Raw genomic sequence first — 19,698 nt, forward strand, 5'->3', positions numbered from 1 at the left:
AACTTATGAATATAAAGGTAAAATATCTCATTGTTTTAGTGCGTGGAAGTAGAGTTCTCTTTCTGATATACAACAACAATATCCGATACAGCTGCTGTTTCGCATACAATGTAGAGGAAGTTGCTGGTCTAAAGTATTTTATTTCTGGTGGTTTACTAAAGTAGTGGTCCACAATATACTGAGAAATTTCCAATGTTAAAACAGGTTCCTTTAGAGTTTACCACAATAATTTGTATTGCCAATAAATGGCAAAAACTACCGGCCCTCTGGTTCATGACATCTTCTTAAGGAGTTTAGATGTAGCATTACAGAACCAAACATGAAAAACCTCAGTTGCTGTCTAAGTGTTTTATTATAACCATAATAACTGACCCTTATCTCATGATATAGATAACCGATAAGATAACCCTTTAATGCAGGGATGTCAAAGTCAAATACACCGATGGACAAAAAAACAGATTTGCTACAAGCCTGGGGAAATGTTTATTAAAACATATTGAAATTAACAAAACCTATTGAACCAAGACCTAACACATAGTTAAAAAAAAAAACAAAATATCAATATTATTAAACTTTTCTATTAATAAACTTATTAAGATAAATACCGTACCTAAATACCGCGAAAATGCATTACTGTGCTGCTCTCCGATCCTACCGATCACTGCTTTCAAATAGTAAAATAAGAAAAACATAAAATAAATCAAAGTTTCATTGTTCGTATTCGTGGGATCTGCACGCCAGGCACAGAGTACCGGGAGATAAATAGACGGCACAGTCATGGCAGAGGTCCGTGCCTGTAAGTAGCGCTCCGTCTCGATCAGAGTATCGTGCGGATCCCACCTGCCCCTCGTTCAGCAGCGTGTCCGTCTCTATCACCTGCAAGATCAGCTCCGTCCCTCCCTCCATCAAGGCTCCTTTTATTTTGGCTTCAATTAGCCTCTGCTGACACCTGCGACCAGCAGTTGTCGAGTGCAGTTAGGACACCACGCCTCCTTAGACAACCGACTTCCGCCCAGCTTGGAATGTTAAAGAAGAAAGCAAAAACCAAAACAATCTAAACATGCAAACCACAACAAAAAACTTAAAGTAAAAGAAAAACACAATCATGTTTTCCCCTGGGAACGTAGTGTTGATGCGTGCAACAATACTTCACCAAAACTACAGTCCCCACAATGCAACGGTAGCCCGCAAAGTCACAGCAGTGCGCACAAGCAGCAGTGGCCTGAGGATTGAAGAAAAATTGTCTTCAATTATTCCTTCTGGTATCTTTTCGTATCGACAAGATTAATTAAACGCAAACATTTATTTCCAACCTTTATGAAAGGTTCCTCACATAGCTAATGCAAAATTGACTTTTAGACTAAGACTTTTACATCGGACTAAATGAAATAAATTTGTCCGAAACTTTGGGTTTAAAGAAAAGGTATTTTGAATATTTACAGTTGTGTATTGCACAAAATATTTAGGAAAAGCAAAATATATATTTCTGCCCAGTAAAATTATAAATAGAATGAACTCCATGAATTTTCTCTTTTTAGGTGGTCTTATAATAGTAATGCCAGGGTTGACTGCTTTATCTTTAATGTTGGTTATTGCAAAATGTCAATTAAGGCCATGCAATATGAAATGTAGAATGCTAAGAATATATTTGATTCAAAGACAAAATACTTTAGTTTATTTTAGTGGCTTTTTTCAGATTTGATTTCAGAGTTCTTAAAAAATAACAAGAAATAACTGAAGTTGAAAAGCCAATATTGTCTAATCTAAATAAGACTGCCTTCAGGCTGACGCTAACCTGATTTTTTTCCCCTCTCTTTTACAATAAAGGAGAGGGAGAGAGGCAGATTAATATGGGAAGAGACTTGTGAAAGATTACGGTTTGACTGAAGGTGTAGATGGAATATTGAAAAGGAAAAAGAAGATGGAGAAAAGTTTGGCCCTCTCAAAGTTTAAATATCTTTATCGCCTCCCCTCCAAATTTGTCCTCGTATAATTTGTTTTTGGAATAGTTTGAGAATGTTGACAAAAGCAATCAAGTAATTTGTTTGTCCCTCTCTGGTGGAAGAGGAAAGCAATCGTAACAGCAGCACAAAGAAAATCTTAAATCTGCTATCATTTTAGACATTTCCAGAAAATACCACCCCTACCTTTCCTGTTACTAATCCTCTGCCAACCTTACGCAGAACATATGACAAGCACTAGTTAAAGGCTCATTATGCTTAATGCACTTACAATCCGCGTGGAAAATGAGCTGCCCATCACAGCGTCTGCAGCATTTATGCTCTGTGTGGCTTTCCCCCATTCTGGCCGGCTCCAGGGGGGGTGTTCAGCACAAGCTGCAAGCTGACAACATCACACCACACGAGGAAGCAGAAAACACATTTACAACTTTATCAAAGCCTCTTTATGCCACCCAAGAGCGACAGTCATTTCTTTCCAGGAATTTAACCACAATCTATTGATAGTTGGGGTATTTATGAACTAAATCACAGGATCTCTAGATGTTTAAAAACCCTCACCAGCAGGAGCTGTTGCCAGCTCGCCATGTTTTTCCATGTGGATTTTTCTGTGTAGTCACAAATTTTCCTATGTGCACGGTGTGGAAATTCTGTGCGCATGGACTCACAGAGTGGTGTGGGAGCTCACTATTATGTAATTTGGTCGGACACGTCAAGCATAAAGCAAACTTCATGCATTTGATCCTGATCTAGTAAATATCCTTAAGTGGAATAACTTATATAGTATTTATATAATATTCATAATAAGAGGGCCTTTAGAGAAGCATGGAAAGTTGAAAATCAAAATCATTTGTCTTTGCATGTGGTTTTTAAAAATTGTGTAGGCCTGTTTTACATGTGTATAAAACAGCTTGTAGCTGCTCATCACCTAAGCTGTTATTTACTCGTTAATTTAGATATTTTTTCTTTTGTTTTGGAATCTATTCAGCAGGCATCTTTAGACAAGTAGAATCAGTACAGGTTTCCTATATAACGATTTTTTTTTGTCAAAGGTCAAATCATTTTCAAAACAGCTTATTATTATTGTCATAATTGGTTTACAGATCTGATGGATAACCTCACTTAAAAATATATTAGCAAGTCATCATTGGGGTGAGGACTTGGCATAAGACATATACAGAAAGAACACTTAAACACTTCAGTTGTTTCCACCTTTTGCCCCTGTTTACACCAGTCCCAATTTAATCACTGCTTCAACACACAAAGTTTTCTTTAGAGGCAATATGATATTTTCTAGTGATACTGCCACCTGTGGTCAATACACAGAACTGCAGCCTTGTTGGTTCTCAAAGCTAGCCCCATACTAAACAAAAGTTTAGTATACATAATTTTTTTCCTTTTTTTTTTTTTTTTATTACGTGGAGTTACCATTGGTGTTTGAGTTGAGCTGTATGCCAGTCGCTTCTGGGTGTCCACAAAATCCAATCTTGAATATAAAGCTTGGATTGTTGGCTAGATTGGACCCATTTAACATGGACGCGCTTGATGTCACATGTTTATTTTTTATTCTTTTTTACAAGGCAGTGTGGGAAAATCTGAGATTTTATTTTACTGTTAAAAGGAAGAAGAAAAAAACAGTATGCATGTGACATATTACAAACCCCTACATCAGGTATTTTCTTGAGTCAAACAACATCAGCCTGTCATTGTGGACTTACCTTTGCTGGACCTAGAGGTCAGGCCAAATCGGCTGATCACACGGTCAGATGATCATGAGACTGCTGCAGTAATTTTCCGTCAACTATCTGACAAGACTCAAATGTTTCCATGCACTTCATCTAATCAAAGTTAGTGCTATTTTCCTAAGACGGGTCAAAAACCTTTTGACTTTATATATGTAAAGCTGGTAGAAACATATCTCAAAAGACTTGCAGCTGTAATTGAAGAGAAAGGTTGCACTACAAGGATTGACTCAAGGGGCTATATTTAAATGCACGCCACGTTTATCATTTCCTTCCCCTTCCTTTTTCCTTCGTCCACTACTTGTTATAGCCAGTCAAATTCCATAACAATATACACTTTGAACTCTGGGGTTAAATGTGACCTAATGAGTAAAACAGTACGATTACTTTTACCAGCCGCTGTATAATCCTTCCCTACAAACAGCGGACAAACTCAAATCCTACCAGTTTTCCTGGACTGTGCAGAATCTTTGATTCATTTGTTTGGCACTGGAAAATGAAGCAAACCAGAATCTGCTTGAAGCACAGACACACAAACCCACACAAGCTGTGCTTTAGGAGGTGTGAAGGTTGTTCTCCTGTTACAGGGAACATTGTAAAACAACACCTCTCTTGGCAGCAGGCTCACACCTGTTATAGTGTGTGTGAGTGTGTGTTTGCCAATAGCAGAAATCATAAAGATCAGCTATCAGTTTTTTTTTTTTCTTGTTGCTTAAACTACTTATGCTGTAGATGGGATCTTTTTATCCAGAAAGTTATTTTATTTAATTAGTAACTGCTCATTTAAAGCGGGCCTATTGGTTGTAGAGATAGCATCATCAAATGCTGATTATTCCAACTTGGTTAAATGTTACTCTTTAAGAAAAGAGAGGTTTAGCTGATATGCTCCACACTGCTAAATCCAGAAGTTGTTTTTCATGATCCAAGATGGAATTATCAAAGGAAACAAGAATCCACCTTATTTGATGGATGCCTGAACAGCAATGATTTGTGCCACATCTCTTCTTCTAGAGGAATGAGCATCTTTAGACTTTTTTTGAGTATGACCAATGACTAAAAGGGGGAAAGAGTCACTGAGAGGAGGTAAAAAGGAGGGCAGGTCAACAGGCCTGGCCAGCTGCCTCCACAAAAACGCTATTACCTTGGCAACTGCTTAGTAGGAGGGAGGAAAGAGTCACTCAGAGCTGCAATGATGCAGTCGGAGAGAGTGATGAAAGACGGAAGAGTAACATGAGTCAAAGTTGGTGTGAAGACATTGAAAAAGAAGAGAGGGACGGACCAAGAGACCAGATGGGAGCTAATTTCTTATTCCTACTGCTGCCAGATGTGCTTTCTGATGTGTTTAATTTGCTGATTTGGATCTACCAGTGAGAAGAAGAGCACTTTTCAATAAATAAATGAAGATGCTGAACAAGCTCTTGACACCCTTGAGTAGCCCATGCTTCAAAAACATCTGAAAAACATTTGCTTCAGGGTACAGGACTTGATGCAATTTTTTTGTCCCAGCAAGGGACATTTTCATAGTTTAAATTCTGTCTAGCAATATCAGTTATATTATTCGATATGCTGGAGGATAACAATTACTCGGTCTTCTTTTTAACATTATGCATCAGAGTCCCTTCGGCCAAGAAGAAGCTGTTATTTTTGTAAGATTGTGTCATTTTCCCTGTTATAGGTTAAGGTATCAGTTTATGGCTGAGAAAGGGACAAATTAACTACAGTAGTATTATCAAGCTTTGCTGAATAATAAATTGCTCTTTATATAGCTTTCTTCACCTGTTTCCATCAGCTTTTGGAAATAGATGCTGCTATACATTGAACTCTTTTACATGGAGGAAAAATTGGTCTATATGAAAACTGAGTCTGTAAAATCAAGCACCAATCGGTTAACCTGATAGACCAGACTAAGTGTGAGATTAAGTGTGTTATTTAGTCTGGCCCAGATGAATGAGACATCAGAAGATTGTTGATGAGAACAACCCATGGTTTTTCAAACCATGTCTGTGCCTATCGGTCAACGCTCTGACCAATGAGCGCAACTGACTGTAATGTAGTAAGCACTACAGAAAGCTGGTGGTTGAGTGTAAACAGCCTGTCGGTAAAACGGTGAACACGTCCTTCTTAAAACGAAATGATCGTAGAGCCTCTTCCTGCTCCGGTTTCAACAAAAACCCCAAGTCTGATCCTTACAAAACTGATTCCAAAGCTGAGTCAAAAATCGCCATCGGAGCCAGTGGTCCTTCACACATGACTATGCCGAGAAAGGGCAGCTGCAGAGGGGCTGCAGTTAGCCCTGGCTGCTTTTAGCCTCGGAGGTCCGCTGGTTGCCGCGGTCCTCTCAACTTGGGAAATAGTTTTTTTAATTACGCATTAAATCTTTAAATGGACCATATAGTGATGCTTTAAAGTATAATTTTCTTGTCTCAAATGATCTTAAAACGTACTTTTATTGAACAAAATCAACAACGGGCTTTGATTGAGGCTAGACCACTTGCAGGCAAAAATAATTTTGCCTGCAATTTTTTGGTTCTTCTGTTGACGACTATGACCAAATTTTACTTTTTACAGTAAAAAATGTGTTAAAAGGTTTTGCTTGCTCAAAATTTTCCCACACAAAATATTGTGATACTTTTCAAAAGGTCACTCAGTATTCCTATTTTTTTTTATCTATTACTGATTCAACATAAGTGTAATCATACTAATGAAAGACATTTTGTTTGTGAAGTTTTGATCTAGTGGTTTTCCATGTGATAGATACATTTTTCCTAAAAACAGTCAGTACTGTTGTTCTTCTCTTCCGACCGAACTAGGAAAACTAAGAAACCTTTTTAATCTTAACATTACAGATTACCCACATAAAAATTGCTTGGTACAAGGCTCCCATATTTCTCAGAATCTCATCTAAGGATATTTTTGCTCAATAATATTATCCATGTTTGTAGTTTGATAATCCTTTTTTGGCCAGACATTTTTTTTTTACCTAAATGTTTAGTTCAGATACATGGGAGATAAAACTTACCTCATCTACAGGTAGATAAAAGCTATAGAGCACCAGGTGGGACTGCTAAAACCAAGAGAAGGCTATAAATCTGACTAAAAACAAACAATAAGGCCAATGTGCCCATGTTTGCTTACACAAAGCCTGTGTGTGGGTGATGGGGTTTATAGTTTGCAGTCATAGCTTATCTCATCAAATAAGTGCTCCAATAGGAGTGCTTCTGAGATCCCTGGTCTGGCTGCATGTTCGCCCCTTTAATGGCTGGATTGGAACAGGTTAATGCTGTTGTGCTCTTGTAATTATTTTTGCGTGCCAGCTCCAGGATATTGGATGTGAATTTTATTAGACTAAAATTCTCTGTTAGTCAGAGGCACCATAGAGGCAGTGAAAGTGATGATTAGATAATATGGATCGTTATTTAAACCAACTGCTATTATAGGTGATAAAACAAAATGCAAATTATACCAAATGTTTACCTGATACATTAGATGAACATAGACATAATGGTGTTTAGATCTTTACCCTTGGATAATTGCTGGATGGGTCATGGGATTATGGTTGACGAGTCAAACATGTATTTTGTGGATCAAGGGACAGCATAGGACACAGATATTTAGAGGGCTTCTTCAGGATTTTTGGGGGACTCTAGGTCATTCATTTTCTTTCTGTTAAGCCTCTTTCCCGCTGAAAATAGCGGGTTAACCTGGGTTTTTCAAACATGGGTTTACCCGCTAACAATCAGCATTTGGCTCCCTTCCCATTGGCAAAAATAAAGTAGCTGATTCTGATTCTCCGCTGACAAGCTGTGTGGCCTCTGTCCCCCCATTGCGCATCTGTTGACACCATCATGAAGGGTTGGCATTGATAATTTCACCAGTGTGGCAAATCAGCAAAGTAAACAATGGAGTGCAACATGAGCAAGGGCGTAGTCGGTGTGCTTTATTGTTTTGTTCTTCTATCCATCCGAATCCCTCTTACCTGCGCCATGTTTATTGAATGTAAACAGAGTTGTTTTGGCTTGTTAGAGCAGACATGGCTGGCGCAGTGTATTGACATCCGTATGTTGCGCTCATTGGTGTAACGAAATTCAGTGACCTCGGATTTGGTCAACTCGGCTCTGGAGTTCCCATAGCATGCCGATCAGAGCCGAGGTGATTTTAACATGCGTTGTTTGCCGAGTCGTTGAACAGGCATGAGCTGTTCTCCCCACCACTAAAAGCCAATTGTCCCAGAGTAAACAGGTTTTTTGGCCAGTGGGAAAGGGGTAATGGTGATTTCTCAATTTCTAAATTCAATGGAAAGGGTATGTATGTATGTATGTGTGTGTGTGTATATATATATATATATATATATATATATATATATACACACACTATATGTATGTATGTACACTGGGAATGCCTTTGAACCATCCAGAATGTGCTGAAGCTCTAACCAGATCTTGTGTAGCTGAAGACTTGATTTAAATAGACAACATTTCTTTTAAAAATATGAAAACAAAATTGACCAAGAAAATGTTTAATTTCCTTTAAGATACCTATAAAGACTAGCACCAGTCCTTTTTTGTGATATTTAAACTATCAGGTAAATTATCAGGTATCTTAAAAAATCTGTTGCACCAGAGGGCTTAAAAAAAAAAAAAGACTGTTTTAGGTTTTATGTTGTAAAGTTGTGATTATTTAACAGGTTTTATTTTGATTTGACATTTGTTACCATTGTGTTTGGTTAAGAGGCATATTATATCAGTGCCTATAAAATTTGGGCCACATTTTCTGTAGACAACCTGTGTCTGTTTGGACTAATGCATGTTTTGGATTTACTCATTAACACATGAACACTCCAGCTTGACTTGTTCTTTTTCATTTCCCTTTAAAAGGCCGTTCTATTAGTGCTCTGTTGCCATAGGTAACCATGCCAATGACTGGTGTGCTATGCGGTCAAAAGCTCCCAGTTGTAGTAAAGCTCAAACTATTTCACGGTCCAATAGGCCTCTGTTACCGTGGCTTCCTTTTTGTCTTCTACTTATAGTACTGTACGGATAGAGGGAGTGAAGTGTGAAGAGAGATTGAAGAAAGGGCTATAAATCAATGGATGTATGGAAAGAATTGACTGGTAGATACAAAGAAAAGCAGGGGCAATGACGAGAGTAGGAACTATGAAGAGGAAGTGACTAAAACACACAAAAAGTACATTTGAAACAAATCAGAAGATGAATGCTCCTGGGTTTAAGCTAAAATCTTTACAAAGTTTTTGCTTTTTTACATTTTGTTCTATATACCACCATTGCTGTTACGCTTTTTTATTTCTTCTAGATTTTTTAGAACATAAAATCTCAAATGAATGTCAGTACCTTGAACCAATGAGTAAGAAAAGAGTAACTGTAACTGTAAGAGTAACTCCTATTTTGTACGCAATATTTACTGTTTAGTCCCAAACTCCTTCGATTATGTGCTTTCGACACAGTCAACTATTACAAAATATCATTGTGGTATAAAATAATTGTGACAAATGGCAAAAAACCCTACTGAATTCTCTTGTACATTAAGTTTTCATTTTATTTTCAGACCTTGCATTAAAAACTACTTCCATTTATTGTAGTTCTATTGTAATTCCCAGCCCAAACTCAAAAGCTCTTATCAACTTATAGAATAGAATAGAAAATCTCTTTATTGTCCCACAGTGGGGAAATTCTGATGTTTACAGCAGTAAAAAGATTATAGAAAAAGTGGTCACACAAACATGGACCTTAGAAAAGTGTATAAGGTGCGTATCAGTCAATATTTATCGATTGCATAAACAGATTTCTTTTTAAATCACACACTAAATAAAGTGTTTCTATTAGTTGGCCGATCTAGCGTTCAGGGCAAACCTCAGCACAGCAGCTAAATTCATTTGCTTTCATAACAGTAAGTATTAGAGTAGTGATTCTCAGACCTTTTTTCTATGCAACTCTAAACCAGATCATCAATCTAAACATTTTACATAAAAAAAATAAGAAAAAGCCTTGGAAAATTAGTGTATAAAATGTGTTTTGAAATATTAGAAAAAAATGTCATATGTGGACGCACTGTATATACTGTATATATATACCATGCACCTTTTTCTTCCTTTGGCACCTCCTTCTTCTGTTTTGACTTTTTGAGCTGATGTAAAGAGTAAATTTCTCCCCTGTGAGATCAATACAGTCAATCAATCATTATTATATAATGGTATATAATGCAAAAAAATATATCCCAGAATTTAATCTTAAACCTAGTAAAAGTAGTAATTACCACCACCAGTATTTCTCCCACAGTTTGACAGCCATAGACCCATATAATGATTTGACATAAGTTTCTATAATTTTAGGTTAACTTAAAAAAAAAAAAAAAAAGACATTGGATAAATAAAAATTTTATACACCCATAAACTGTCCTAAATATATGAATCACTTTCTCCTCTACCTTATATCATTCCCGTCTTCCATTACTTTTACAAGTAGAGCTGAGAGGAAGCATAGAGATCCAACAGGGCTAATATATCTGCTCCAATGTAATCACATGTGATTAATGATAGATTAGGCCACTTAGCCAGACTTCTGCTTTAGCTGACTTTGTACACTTCACCTATCTTTGTCTGAAAAGATTCTTAAATCATCTACATGATTGAGTATCCAGAAATGCTTCCCTTCTCTCTGCAGCCTGATGGTACTTTTTTCCTTTGCTTGCCTCCCTCTTATGCACCCAGTGTTATCGTTTTCTGTTTACAGCATATAAACATAGACAGCATAGCTTTGGCCAAAAGGCAACAAGTGGAACTTTTCCAAAAAAGGATTAGACCAAGCTGGAAGTGTATTGGTTAAGATAGGGACATGATGTAAGGAAATAAATGTTGCTCTAGCTGTTTAGGATAAACATCTGATTTACCCCAAAGCTTCTACAAAGTATTGGAAGAAAAAAGTAGATAAAATAAACCAAAGGGCAAGAAAAGATATTTGTATATGTCCAACCATCGAACCGTTATGTTAAGTAATTGCATTCACAGCATCTTTGAAGTTGACATGGTTATGTTCTTGTTTATAAGTGGATTGTTGAAAGACTTTAAGGAAACATCTGGGTAGAGACCCAAAATCTAGAAATAGTAGCGCATGACAATAAAGGCTTAGTCTGGGATTTGCTGGTCATTTTAACCCTTTAGCATGCTATACTTTGCCAGGCTTAACTCTTTCTAACTGAAAAAAGCATTCGGCCACAGTAGCAATAATGTCACTTGGTCAATTTTTTGTATATTTGTAATCTTAAGTATTAATGTTGCATCAGTTTGTTCAATTTGGGCATTCTTATAAGTAAAAACTAACAGACATTGGTTTGCTTATAGACTGGGAACTCCTTAATAAAATATGCATTCTAATTTTTTTTTTTTTTTTTTTCGAATATGTGTTTTCAAATATATTATTAAATTTGTTGTTGGAGGTCTCAGCAAAGTTTATATTTTTTTTAGCTTATTGATAAATGTTCTAGTTGTTTTTCTGATCAGATTGCATCTGTCTTAGCTTATTATACATTTATAGATGTGCTGTCTTTTGTGTTTATCTTGCTTTCTGTTTAGGGATGAACACTTACTTCCCAGATTCATTCAGCCTATTTTTCAATGTGCACCAGGCTTTCTATCTGTAATGTCAATGCCTGCTTTTTAGTTAACCTTTGTGCAGAGCCTAATGGCTGTTTTATTCAATTCAGCATCCTCTATTATGCTGTGGACTTTATATTAGGATTTAGCAAAAGTCAAAGATTTTGGTTATGGTAAATGTTAACTTGGCTGTATTCATATAGTGCCTTTTTATCTTAACAGAAGCATCCTTGTGAAATATTATGTTAAATGTAGCAATATGATGCAGCGCTGTAGAGAACTCCGCCGTATTGTGAACAGCAAGGATACTGGCAATACATTTGGATACATTTTTTAAGTTTATACTTCAATTGCATTCTGATGTACAGTAAAAGTTGTGATTATTATTACAAACTGGATCCTCTATGGTAATTTAGTCGTTTAGGGTGTTAAACATATTTACAAGAATTTTATGTTGCAATACTTAAATCAAAAATGCATAATGCTTGCAGTTAAAATCAGCATATATAGCAAAGCAGATTAGACAAGGACAGATTTAGAAGTTTACTTTCATACCATCTCCTTCATGGTTGATAATCCTCTGAAGTATAATCTTTTTGTCATGGGTAGCATAATTCTAGGTTACTGAAAGGTCACACAACAGATACTGAGAGTAACTGTCAGGAGGTTAAAGCGTCACTTGTACTGGTGTCATAATCACATATTTGCTCCAGAAAGTGTTTTTTTTTCTGTGGTTTTCAGTATTGAGTTATCCATGTTGCACATATGTTCTTATTTTGGAAAAAAAATCTGTTTTCTTTGGCTTTATTGAATGACAAAAAACAGATTTTTATCCCACTTTAAAAAAGTGTAATAATAATTGAATAAATAACACAGCTAGAAACACTAGGACATTTTTATTTTATTTACTACCACATAGTATGAAGGCAATTGTTTGATTTCAAAATAAAATACAGTATAAAAACTACATTTCCTACTGGACAAATGATGAAATACAATTTAAAAGTACGCAAGCTTGTCTTTGAATTAACATCCATCCATCCATCCATCCATCCATCCATCCATCCATCCATCCATCCATCCATCCATCCATCCATCCATCCACTTACACTTATCCGGGTCGTGGGGGTAGCAGCTTCAGTAGGGAGGCCCAGACGTCCCCTGTCCTGGGAATCCCAAGGCGTTCCCAGGACAGCCAAGAAACATAGTCCCTCCAGTGTGTCCTGGGTCTCCCCCTGGGCCTCCTCCCGGTGGAATGTGCCTGAAACACCTCACCAGGGAGACGTCCAGGAGGCATCCTAATCAGATGCCCGAGCCACATCAATTGGCTCCTCTCAATGTGGAGGAGCAGCGGCTTTACTCTGTCCTCCCCAGATGACTGAGCTCCCCACCCTATCTCTAAGGGAGAGCCCAGACACACTACAGAGAAAACTCATTTCAGCCACTTGTATCCGGGATCTCATTCTTTCGGTCATGACCCTAGATGAGGGTAGGAACGTAGATCGACCAGTAAAGCTCTCTCTTCACCACAACAGACCGGTACAATGCACGCTTCACAGCAGACGCCGCACCAATCCGCCTATCAATCTCCCGTTCCATCTTCAAATCATTCGTGAACCTTCATATAGTTTCACTTTATTCCAATTAGGAAACAAAAGGATCCTAATTAATTTAACCTCCTTGGTTGAATAATGTTTCCCACCCCATGCATGAAGCTGTTGGAGAGCTCCTCCAGTGAGACTTCTGCACCCTACATGCACCAGGGAGCGTTATCACAGATCCTTCCTCCCAGCAGCGGTAAGACTTTATTACCATCATTGTTTGCAACAACCTCAATAAGTTTTTACATTCATGCTGATTTTGCACAGTTTCTATCTTAGTCAGTTAAATAACATGTTGCTTTCATTTTGCACATCTCTGATATTGCTGCTATTTTCACATATCAATTCCTATAAAAATGTCCATAGCTGTATATTGGTTATTTATTCTCCAGGTGCAAAGTTTTTATATTGTTAAAACAGTTTGCAGTGTTTCATTTGCTGTATTTTTTAACTCTTCATGTGTGTATTCTTATACACCTTTTTAAGGTCCAGTTTTTTCTATAATCTTTTTGCTGCTGTAAACACTAGAATTTCCCCATAAAGGGATTTTCTATTCTATTCTATTCTATTCTATTCTATTCTATTCTATTCTATTCTATTCTATTCTATTCTATTCTATTCTATTCTATTCTATTCTATTCTATTCTATTCTATTCTATTCTATTCTAAAAATGCAGGTCCTCAGTTTGATGCAAGCTATGAGTTGAAATATATGGCATATTTTGTGTAATCCCCTCAAGAAGCCTGGACATTAATTCTTAAAGTAAATGTGTGTAGCCTAATTGGAATCTAAAAATCTAGACAGAATAACAATTAACTTTGTCCTGCATGTTTATCTCCTAATCAACTTGTCCGATTTTGTGGTCAATCTCTGATCTCATGTTTTTTGTTAAATGTTTGACCTTCTAATATGCTGTGTATTTTAAGTCACTTAATATCTTTTTTAAAAACTCTATTTTAGATATAAAAAAATGCATTAAAACATCTTTTCCTGCCTTTCTGGTAAAAGCTGTTGATAAATTTAAAAGATGTGTGGTCGCCTTTAGAAAGCTGTTTGACCGACCTGTCACTGTTAATAAAGGTTTAACTAATATTTGAAATCTAAAGTATCTTATACAGTTAGTATGAACACTATAGTTAGAACTTCATTTTCTTTGTTTATCTAGGAATTGAAGATTACTTTAACTGAGATTACACAAAGTTAGCTTTCCAAATTAAGCATCTTGCCTGACAAATGTTTGTTAAACGTAAAAAAACAAACTGTGCTTATTTGCTGTGCACCACCAACCCTATTAATACCCAAAGTATTATTTGCTAATTTTGAAGTTTCTTGCCGCCTGATTGAACTTTGCTAACTTAGTCTTCATTGCCTAGTAGCAGCTTCCACATTAAAGAGTTGTATGACCCTTCTCGGTGCATTTCCAATTTGGTGGTGCAGAAATGCAAGCTCAAACCATTGTGTTATTCAAGTTACCACTGTCTGCAGATTACTGCAGAGCTCAGAGCTGTGATTACCAATTGAAAGTTTAACTTATTGGTTGTGCTTAGTAGGTAGGTCCTATCACTGTAAGCGATTTGATGCAGGCCAGTGAGTTAGAGCTTTTAGATGGGATCTGAAGGCAGTCACACGCACAGGCTCAATCGCCACTTCTTTGATACTAGCACTGCTGGCTGCCGCAAGAGAAAAGACACACAGCATGCCCTCCGGTTCAGTACAAACACAGGCATCTACACACACACACACACACATTTGCTGAGATGACTGCAGTGAGGGCTAATCTGTACAAGCTCCACTGTGCTGAATCCTGGGCTTACAGTGATTATTTATCCATCTCCATTTCATCTCGGCTCCCCCTCTGTCTGTAGGATACAAAGCTGCACATACAATATCATGCACATTTACGGTTTCTCATTGAAAGAAGTTGGTCAGAAGGATCTAGGCTCTGATTTAAAATTGCTTTTAGCCTTTAAATCCAGTTGAGGTGTCAGGGGGATTTGGATAAAATGGTAGATACAGTAGAGGTTACTCGGTGTTAAGCTGAAATAAAGACATTTTTGGTTGTTTTTTTCTGGAACTTCATATGAAACACCACCATTCTTAAGTTTTGAAGCACTGCTGCACATCAATATTATATTTGAGACACATATTATGTTGTAAAAGCTTTGTCATTCCACAAGAAAAACTTTGCAGATGACGTACTATGACAGATATTGTCAGATCACATCTAGCGTAGCACAATATAGTTTGGACGTATAGAATAAAATTAGATAGAAATATCCTTCACTGTCCCACAGAGTGTAAATTGAGGTGTGTCAGTAGTAATGAAAAATGCATGTACACAAATTAAAGCATACGCCTGTTATGGATGGTTGCAGTCTGTCGATCCAGATATTGGTATTCCAGGAACAAGTCTGATTTGCACAGAGAGGAAGCTTTAGTTCAGCTCATCCGTAGCGTATTGGCATAAATAATTGGCATACGATGTCTTATAGGGATCAGTTATTTTCACAGCCATATTAGCAGATTATTGAATTGTGAAGAAAAAGTAATTTAAGAATAGAAATAGTTTGTCATAGCAGCATTTGGATATACTTAGCAAGTGATTTGTCTCATATGTGCATGTTGATGCTTTCATGAATGCATCTTTGTCACTGTTGCCCTTAAACTGCTATTCAGAATACAAAGTGTACAAATACCCTCAGAAAATGTAAGTTTCCAGCTCTACCACTGCTCATCCCATGGCCTTTTCTCTCCCTGTTGATATTCTGTCTCTACCACTCAGTACCAAACGGATGACCTGAGGTGACAGGCTATTTTCTATAGCTTTCCCTTTCTCTAGAACATTGTCCCTGAGCACATCAGGGTTTCCAACTAGCGGTCAAAGCTCAAACAACCTCTAAAAGTCAGTTGTTCACAGCGTTTGAGTCTACTTTTTTTCTGTAGATGTAAAAATCTACCTTACATATATGTTATACAATAGAAAATGTCAAAACTTAATTCATCACAAACATTTCAAGTTTATATAAGAGGCCAAAGGCTGAAATATTATATAAAAACACACTAATGCTGTTAACAAATTATTTAAAATCTTCATGTCAGTTTTAGCCTTGTGGGATGTGACCCTACTAGTTCTCCTGCTTTCCCAGACATTAAACTGTAATTTGGGATTTTCAGCAAGGAATTCCCCCATGAGTTCTGATCGAGAAGCAGCATTTGCTCTTATAAGCATATAAACTCTACATTTTATCTTTATTTTGCTTGGAGACCATTGACAGATTGTTTATATAAAAGATGCACATTGCTTTAAAAGATGATCAAGTAGGAGATTACAGGTGACAATTTTTTTAGACTCCAGTCTTCGTGACTCTTCAGTCCTTTTTCTTAACTGTTTCTAATTCCTTAAACTTACATAAGATTATGTTAAAAGGGAAGGTGTGTGTGTACCTTTTTGATATTCTAAATACCAACATAGATTGATATGACAAACTTAGTGTGATATTGGTAAGAGCAGCTAATGTGGTAGGAATAACAGAAAAATAAAAAAATAAAACAGCTCGTGTTCATCCTACATAATCTAAAATTAAGCCTTCTTGTTACTTGGCTAAAGTACTTTATTCTCTCAACTATTGAAGTCTACCAAAAATATGTTACGTTTTGCAGTTTGGAGCAGAGTTTGAAGCGGCTTGGTTGAGGAATAGTGCCTCCAAGTCCGAGGCCACGTTAAGCCATAAAAGGGTGGAGTGCCTTCTCTGGTATGGAGATGTCGTTCTACCTCAAGTGGAGGTGTTCAAGTATAATGGGGTCTTGTTCACAAAATAAGGACAAATGAAGCCAGAGCTTGATATGCAGATTGGTGAAGCATCTGCAGTGAAGCGTGGTGTCGTATTGGTCTTTCATGGTTTAGAGGGAGTTTAGTCAAAGGACAAAGCTCTAATTTTACAGTCAATCTACTTTCATGCCCTATAATCTATGGTTGTGAGCTTTGAGTCATGACATGAGACCCTGGTTAAAAGTAAAAAAAAAAGGTTTTCATTGCAGGGTTTCTAGGCTTTCTCTTTGAATTTGAGTGTGAATCTGTTATCCAGGAGGGACTCGGAGTAGAGCCATTGCTTCTCCATATCGACAGTACCCTATTGAGTTGGCTGGGGCATCTGGTTAGGGTGCCTCCAGGATCCCTCACAGATGAGGTGTTCTGGGCATGTCCTGTAGGGAGGAGAGCCAGGACAGGCTTTAGTGACTGTGTTTCAAGGCTGATCAGGGAATGTCTTGGGATTCCCCCAGAGGAGCTTGCCCAAGTGGCTACAGAGAGGTTTTTGTTTATTTTAGATGAACTTTACATTTACAATAGTTAAATCTATAATGAGTTATATGTCTCCTCTGCTTGTTCTCTTAAATATAAGATTTTGTATAGATGCTGTAACTTTTTTTTTTTTAAAGAACTTCAGATTTATGTTGATATATTTATGTTTCCTTTAATTCCTGACTTTTCAGTGCTAAATCCCTTAAAACAATGTTGGGGCATCAATAAGATGAAAGTTATGCATACTGATTAAAGTCTTTATTTAGATAGATTGCGACTAATGCAGACCAAGGGTTCAATGTTGGCAAGGGCAGCCTACCTGATTAAGAAAAATGAGGTCAAAGTAAGTTCACTTGTTGTAAATTATGCATGAGGCAAGCATGGAGGCAAGGCTTCTGACACTTTTTTTTTTCTTAGTTGGAAAAACCCTATAATGGCAATAAAACGTTTTTCAAACTCTTTCATGGAAATCCAGGCCACCAAAGTTATTTTCCCATTAGAAGCATTTTGGGCACAAATGCCTATTACATAATTGGGAAACTTCAGAAAACTTTCTGTATTTAAAGGATAAATAAATACACAAGCCTCCTTGCAGGGTGAATAGTTATTGTAAGTAAACATCTTTTTCAGTCTGTTAGAATGTCTATAAAACATAACTTGGAGAAAAGGGAGGAGGCATGCAGCCAGAAAAGCAGCAAACCTTGAGGAAGCAGCTGGGAAACATGTTGAATAAAATAAAAGCAGTCAAATTTTTCAGAAGACAGTAAATCCACTGTCTCATCCATCAGTAATGGCAGGTTGTCTATATGTTAAAGGAGTGAGCTCTACCAAAGTGCCATGGTGGCCCCGCTGCCTGTCTCCGTTGGTGACAGGCATCTCCCCTGTGAGTCATGATTGGTCGAACGGATTGTCAGTAAGCAGAGGGCTTGAATGTGTGTTTGTGCTCGAGGACTGATTTATGTCTTGGCATAGTGACAGTGCAAAATGCCCTGGTGTACTTTGTACTCCATGTGCTCTCTCTGCTTTCCTCTCTTGTTGGAAAAAAAAAAAAAAAAAAAACAGGTGTTTATTTTTTTTCCCCCATCTGAAAAATAAAGCAAATAGTTTAACTTCAACACTTGCAGGTTAATTGCTCTAGGCTAAAAACAGGGTGGTCAACTTAGCTTTTAAGATGAGGATTTAAAAGTGTTATGAGCCAAAGGATGGAAAATGTGCTGCAGAGGAAATGTCTGTTTCGCCTGGGATAGGGCTGCACAACATGACAAATCTTAATGATCTTTTGGCACTTTGCAAAGGCAAAAGTCTCTTGGGATGCAGTATTTTTGTATTTTAATTATCCAAAGTGCCATTCTTTAACATAAGTGTTAAGTTGGATAGATGTGCACTATATTACTTAGAAAAACCTTGCCAAGATTCTGTGTCCAAGATGTTTACATTTACAGAATGATAGAGACCATGATAAAGAAATGAATTAGATGTGTTGTTGCATTCTTGCCTTTTTTCTAGCGTGTCCACTACTTAAGTACTGGTTTAATCAACATTTTCAGTATTTTAGATATATTTTTAGCCATTCAGTAGGTGTATCACATGATTATTCAGTAAAGGAACATATTTCTTTAACACCGGAAACTTGTGTTAAAGGGACTAACATATTGTTTTAGTTTAAACTCTAAGCCTCTGGTTACAAGTGGAACCCTTGAACATTGATGTCTGGAGGTAATTCTAGCATTGTCATCCAGCTGTATAACCAAGTTGGCTGATTAAAACCTACATATTGCAATGTCTTCAAGATTGTTACGTCAATGAAAAACAGGCTTCTAAAACACACATCTGGTGGAAAAGTTTGCTGTATGGCCAAAAAGGGTTTGCAATCTCAGCTGTTAACTGCAAACTTTGCATCTGCCTTGCAACTTTTTGTCAGCATTTGACTAAAGGGGCATTTCTTAGAAGACGGACAGCAAAGTTCCTCTAGATGGAAATTTAAGAGTCCTCCAACTGATCCAGTTTTATGCCCTTTGGAACTCCAAAAAAAAAAAAACAGTTTTTAGGGTTATGAAAACAGAAATTTCAAAATTTTCCCCTCTAGATAATATCTTCTCATTCAAGTTGGGTCGATTAATTGCTATGCCTCTACTCTTTAACATTCTTATCAAGGTTTTCATCTCACAAATGTAATGTTGCATATTTAGCAATCACCATCAATGACTGAAGTAGTTCTGTGGCAATGTTAGTGCCATTATCAGGAAGTACATAAAATAAACTTAGACAACTTTTATTCTCATTTTGTATACACAGAGTGTATACAAAACAAAATTTCATTTTGTAAAGCTTTCAGAACATTTCCATTCAATAAAGTGCAGCAGTGATCAAATATAAACAGTGTGGAGAAGAGACATGGTGCAAAAACGCATTGATATGCAAGTTCAGAGCATTAAATATGTTACAAATATGCAGTATTTGTGTTTGGTTTTATCAGTGTGATGCAGAGTC

At 37.0% G+C, this 19,698-nt stretch overlaps 1 protein-coding gene and 1 long non-coding RNA gene across 3 annotated transcripts in view; one reads left to right on the forward strand and one right to left on the reverse strand.

Moving 5' to 3' along the window:
- Nucleotides 1-19,698, forward strand: part of LOC119793391 (sodium/calcium exchanger 1-like) — a 184,765-nt gene that overhangs the window by 23,473 nt on the left and 141,594 nt on the right. The window lies entirely within an intron of this gene.
- On the reverse strand, nucleotides 744-4,218 carry LOC119793393. The gene is made up of 3 exons (XR_005282088.1): nucleotides 4,145-4,218; nucleotides 2,233-2,343; nucleotides 744-949 (listed from the first exon to the last, which is right to left on the reverse strand). It is a non-coding gene; the product is annotated as an uncharacterized LOC119793393 (long non-coding RNA).

Source organism: Cyprinodon tularosa, unplaced genomic scaffold (genome assembly GCF_016077235.1).
Source record: "Cyprinodon tularosa strain WSP-4 unplaced genomic scaffold, ASM1607723v1 ctg450, whole genome shotgun sequence".
Taxonomy (NCBI): Eukaryota; Metazoa; Chordata; class Actinopteri; order Cyprinodontiformes; family Cyprinodontidae; genus Cyprinodon; species Cyprinodon tularosa.